Genomic DNA, 5,912 nt, shown 5'->3' with positions numbered 1-5,912 from the left:
GCGAACGGTGGGGGCGGTATTGTCGGACGTAGGAAGAAAATGGTACGAGTGAAATTCCTGGGACCACGGCGGAGAGTTTCGCCGGCGGAGCGCGGAAAATAAAGCCCGGAAAACTTGACAACGCAAACTCCTCCGCTAACTCATCCTCCTCCTTCTCCTCCTCTCTTTCGCTTGGTATCTCTCGTTTTCTCTTCCTCTTTCACCCTCCCCCCCTCTCTCTCTCTCTCTCTCTCTCTCTCTCTCTTTCAAGTCTGTTTACGGACTCACGAGGCGCTTGTTTGCGCCGAATTGCGCGAGCGGAAACCTCGAAGCGACGTGCAGATAACTCGGGGCGTTCGTTAATCGAGTTGCAAGGTGCGGCGGGCGGTGTGCTTCTCTCTTTTTCCCGTACGGGGTGTCCCGCGACTTCGTGTCGGGACTTCAGGATCCGATTCCCGCGGCGGTTCCCGGAGGTAAACGTGTTATGTGAACGTGGCTCGGAGTAATTACGGAGTTACGTAATGCTTGCTGGATTCTCTCCGACCAGCAAAGGCACCATTGTACGTCTGACTTTATAAATCGATGTAAACGCGCAGCTGATAAGAGGCCCGTGCTCTATGCTCGTCGGTCGTTTGGCGTTAATTGTGCGCATGCCGAGTTTTGTTTGTCTGCCGTTAAGATCGCGTTCAATAACAACGTGATGTGAGAATCAGACGGCCCGTATATTTATCGCGGAACGCGCGTAGGCCTTTATCAGTCTATACTTATGTGTATTTGTAGAAGGATCGTTCGTTAGATTTATCTTATATCGCCCATACATAGTATATAACATATATGTGTATAAACACACATACACGTATACATGATTGCTTTGTTTTTGCTCTTTAAGATCCGAATATCTCTCGGAATGGGCGGGAATGGAATTTCGGATATCGAATAGCGAAGTTATGATATTGAATCACAGGTCACCCTGTATTTCGAGCATCGTGTAGCCCGACCGATTTGCGTCACCGTTGCTTGGCCGACGACCAAATGGCCTCTTATCGTGTTTTCTACGTAATTTTGGGGCGATTATTTATTATTTTTCTCTTTTGCGTGATGCTTATTCAACTTCTTGGATTATTGCAACATGTTGCAGCAGACACGTGTTGTTTTCAGATTGATCTTCAATTACGAAATTTGACAAGTACTAACACTTTACATAAAACAGTTCCATATAGAACGATTTACGTACCGATCGTCTTTCTCGAAACGCAAGATGATTTTTTAATAATAATTTGTTTAATCATACTTCGGGGATTTAAACAGCAAAGATTTATCTTTGAGCAAAATTTTATGTCTTATAAGTTAGCGGAATAAATTCAGCAAAACCAGTTTTAACTAATATTCTCATATGTTGCTCATTTGTTGCTCAAAATTTCATTCATTCATTCATTCAGTCTTTATTTACGAAAATAAGATATAATTCCTTTAGCATACATAAGTAGGAAAGCATAGAAAGTAATACAAATGTAACAAACAGTGAAAAGTACAATGAAAAAAAAGAAAGAAAAAAATGAAATACACATAGTTTAAAAAAAATTGAATTCTTCCGATAATCAGTTCCAAGCTAGATATTTTACTAATATAGACTAAATCTAAACCTAAATAACATATGAGCAATTGACAGCATAACAAAGAATAATGTTCACAAACATTTTTCAAAGAAAATGTGTTCAAACAATAGTTAGAAATCTACCTACTTGTGTAAGATCTAAGAGCAAACTACTAGACCTAACCTAGGCAATTTTTGAGCAATAAATGAGCAACATATAAAAATATTAGTTAGTTCTGTTGACTGATTTTGTTTCTCTAACTTATAAGACCTTCAAATTTTGGAATTGATTCGGGAGAAACATCACTTAAATTATCGTATCATTAAAATATTTTGATATTAACGGTCGATTGTATTTCGGCAATAAAAATTCGAAATTCAGTTGAAACTGCGAAATATCGTCTCTTATTTATTTCATGTTGTATCATCAAATATTCCATATAATGTGAGAAGCTACGGTCTCTCGTTTCATCAGAGCAGCGAGAGCAACATACTCGTTAGGATTTTAGAGGTATATCAGATAATTAAAGGCGGAATTTACCTTGCTTACGCAAGAAGAACGATCGGTCGTAGATTCGCGCGGAGTTTGCACAGTTGCATCCCAAAGTAACGCCGTGCAGGCAGCTGACTTCCCTCCATCTTCGTTTGCGAATTATGTTATCAGGTGTTACAACAATGTTGCGGCTCATTATCACCGTCGATGTGCAGCAATTAAGCGAACGCGGTAGCGATACGTTCGTAAACAGATTATAGATATCCGCGACATGTCGCCCGTGCACTTGCAACCGCGCCGACGCGTTATGCAAGAAGTTATTTAAGTATGCGGCATCGAACGTCGTTAAAAAGGTAATCTCTGATCGTGTATTCCGTCTATCGCGATATGTAATCGAGACCTCGGCAGTGACAGCATTCTTTTGACCGTTCTTACTCGGCGAGATGGCAGATCTTTCGAGCGTTTCTTTGCTCGCAACGGTGATCTTGAAACGCTTCCCTGTTGCCGCTCGTAAACATCGTGACTAAGCTTCTGCATTTACAATTCTGGTAACATTATGCAATAGACCAGGCGAATAAGAACCAGGATTGCGTTATCTTTGAAGGAAAAAAATGTATAATTGCGTAGATTATACATTTTAAATGGTAACACACAAGTAATTCTTTTTTTTCGTGGTTGTAAAATTTCGCGAGTCCACAGAGACGTCAATTCCAACTCTAATTTTGTTTCGATCCTCTCTTGTAGTAGTTTAATTTTTTCACACAGATTACTGATTCTAACAATAAGATTTCGCAATCTTGAGAAATGTTTTTTCAAGGCATCACCAGGAACGATCGGACAAGACATCGGTCGTACGAGAACGATAACGCTTTTTGTTAGCGAGATCAGTAAGAGGCGCGTTTATTTTTGCAGTCTATTCTCGACTTCTGTCGTCAATAGAGATACGGCGATAATAGTAGCGCACGCTCGGCGAGATAATGCCGGACGTTTTCGTAAAACGCGAGTGATCGCGCACACCAAGTTGACACGGATATCTCCGCGGGGACTTTATCGGGTCGTTGCGCGCATTGTTATTGCAAAAATCGGCCGGAGAAAATCGGTTGGATCGTATCTCTCTGCACCGCACGGCGATGTTCGCGATGCCGCGAAATTACGTTGTACCGTTACCTGTGCGCTAGCACCGCTGTGCTCCAGCACTGTACCGTGGCTCGTTTGCGCTGCTTTTTCAACCTCACAGCTAGATATTTGAATTATCGTAGATATCAACAGATCTTGTCATCTCTGTTACATCAATCTTCATAATTTATGTCAACCTGTGAGTTATTACATCTCATTTATTATTTGAATCGCGTGTGTACTTAATATATATAATTGTCACTAGTAATTTTATTAATAGCTTTCTTCATTTCTTTTTTATCCAATTAAGCGAGTGCTGCCTCGTGACATTATTTATTTTTCTCACCGGGAATCAACGCGATTCACATCTAAATATTACACTAAGAGAAAGAATATCTAAAAAATTGTAAATATTTCTTTGGTGGATGCTAGCATATTTACTTAAATCTAAATTCTTTTATTTATATAGAATAAATAATTATTTTCATAAAAAACACTAAGGTTTCCTCAAGGTTTGAAGAAAATGTACATTTTCTTATTTAAAAATACTTTATACAAATAAGTATGTTGTTAGTACCCGCTGAATATATTTATATTTTTAAATAAATATATATATATATATATATATATATATATATATATATATATATATATATCTTAGATATTTTTCTTTCAGTTACATGATGATGTTTCGCGAGCGTTAGATTGAAATTTCGCGATGACACTTCGCGTCGTCCAGATGTTTATGCATTCAACATTGCGAAAAAATTTAACAGCATTAAAAAAAAAAACTTGGAGGCGCCGGGTATCGATCCCGGTACCTCTCGCATGCTAAGCGAGCGCTCTACCATCTGAGCTACGCCCCCTGAATGTGAGAAGGTGAAAGATTGTATGACTGGTTTGGATCTGGATACAATGTTACACTTTCTTCAGTTAATCTCTTAGATTTAATGAACTGAAAAGAATCCATCATTTAACGCGTTGGTGAACAGTAACGAGCGTAATCATAGATTTCATTTTCCGAAATTATAGCTGGATCTAATTCACGCGTCTAATTCGCATCTAATTCACGTTTCGATCTCACTACGTTAAGAAGCTCTATTTTTATAACGGTTTGTAAGAAATAATAACGATGATGATAATTTCCGATATGATCAAGACGATGAGAAAGAAGCTTCAAGTTTGACGATTTTACGTTCCCGCGAACGTCTTATTATCTGTCTTGTGTCTATATGCGGATCTATTGCAGTTCTCGTGTGCTCTTTTCTTTAAGCTCTTATTGCTCTTTCTCAATATTTCCCGTCCTTTCTTTTATTACAGCGCACGAAATAGATATCTATTGTTCCCGATGAGAACAACGCGGCACGTCATTAACGAAGAAATAAAGATCGTCGAACGACACGTGCACGACCTGACGTTTCGAAGTATAAAAGGAATTATTGCCGCGATAACATACGAGCCAAGACACACATCATACATACACAGGATGTGTGTGCGCGACTTACAGCTCCAACAAAGATATCCTAGGACGAAGATCTAACATATCGAAATGTCCCAGACTCTAGGGAGTGCACGTCGTAAGCATTAATTCGAACACGTTTATGCGACGCCCGAATATATCGACGCAAGTGACATTAGCATAACGCTGTCTCACAATCTTATTATTATTAAAATTAAATTATTATTCCGGGAACCTGGAATATAACTCAATCTTGTCTTCAACAGATGTACACGGAAAGTTATGTAGACTGTCACGAAGGCAAGCGGAATCCTCTAATAGTTTATCAAAGCAATCGATATTATATAATTATATATAGCAGGGATAAGATTAGAGTGGTGTATTTTTATATATATTAATTATTGCATTTTATATAGATAAGATAAAATGAGGTGACTCGGTGGCACGCGCGTCCGCGGATTAAAGAGGTTTATTCACTTAAACCAAAATACTTAAAATTATACATAGTTTTAATGTAACATCCATCGCGGTAAGATACATTTATATTTAAAGTTTTATGCGATCTGTTTGCATCGTTCATGAAAAATTTCGTACTGAATATCGCAATTTTGCACATATAGCCTTATGGTAGAAGCAATATAGATTATTTCATTGTAACTTCGTAAAAAGTAATATCATCTAAAAGTGAAATTATCCATTGTGAATGTTAAAGAAACGCGATATAAAAGAAAGAATATAGTATTCACTACATCGTTTTTGTGTCGATTATAGTCCAGAAAACTGAATAACGTTGTACTGACAAATAAACCTATCCAAGTGTTACACTCCGATTTTGATAAGCTTTTAAGATGCTGTAGTCTAAGTCTAAATAAGAGACATATTGTTTTATACATGCCCATACGGTCGGTAAGAGAGTGAAACACTCTCTTGAAAAATCGGTTTTAATATTTCTGAGCGAATATTTTCGGTAAATAATATAAATAAAGTTTTAAATAAAAGTTTTATGGGTTTTAATGAGCTTTATAACAATGCGGATTTTACAAAATTAAGGAGGAAAAAAGGGATTTCGAAAAAAGTGATATTTTCGAAAAATCTCAGTGCATTGTTATAAAGCTCATTAAAACTCATAAAACTTTTATTTGAAACTTTATTTGTATTATTTACCGTTCCGATAATATTCGCTCAGAAATATTAAAACCGATTTTTCAAGAGAGTGTTTCACTCTCTTACCGACCGTATGGGCATGTATAAAACAATATGTCTCTTATTTA

The 5,912-nt window shown here is 37.6% G+C and overlaps 1 non-coding gene across 1 annotated transcript; it reads right to left on the bottom strand.

Annotated features, from left to right (window-relative positions):
• Nucleotides 1-3,975: 3,975 nt before the first annotated feature.
• Nucleotides 3,976-4,048, bottom strand: Trnaa-agc. Its single transcript has one exon. It is a non-coding gene; the product is annotated as a tRNA-Ala (tRNA).
• Between the last annotated feature and the right edge of the window lie 1,864 nt (nt 4,049-5,912).

The sequence above is a fragment of the Odontomachus brunneus genome, unplaced genomic scaffold (assembly GCF_010583005.1).
Source record: "Odontomachus brunneus isolate Ranch 3 - 2012 unplaced genomic scaffold, Obru_v1 Obru_scaffold_178, whole genome shotgun sequence".
NCBI classification, from domain to species: domain Eukaryota; kingdom Metazoa; phylum Arthropoda; class Insecta; order Hymenoptera; family Formicidae; genus Odontomachus; species Odontomachus brunneus.
This window is presented reverse-complemented; position numbering and strand designations above follow the sequence as displayed.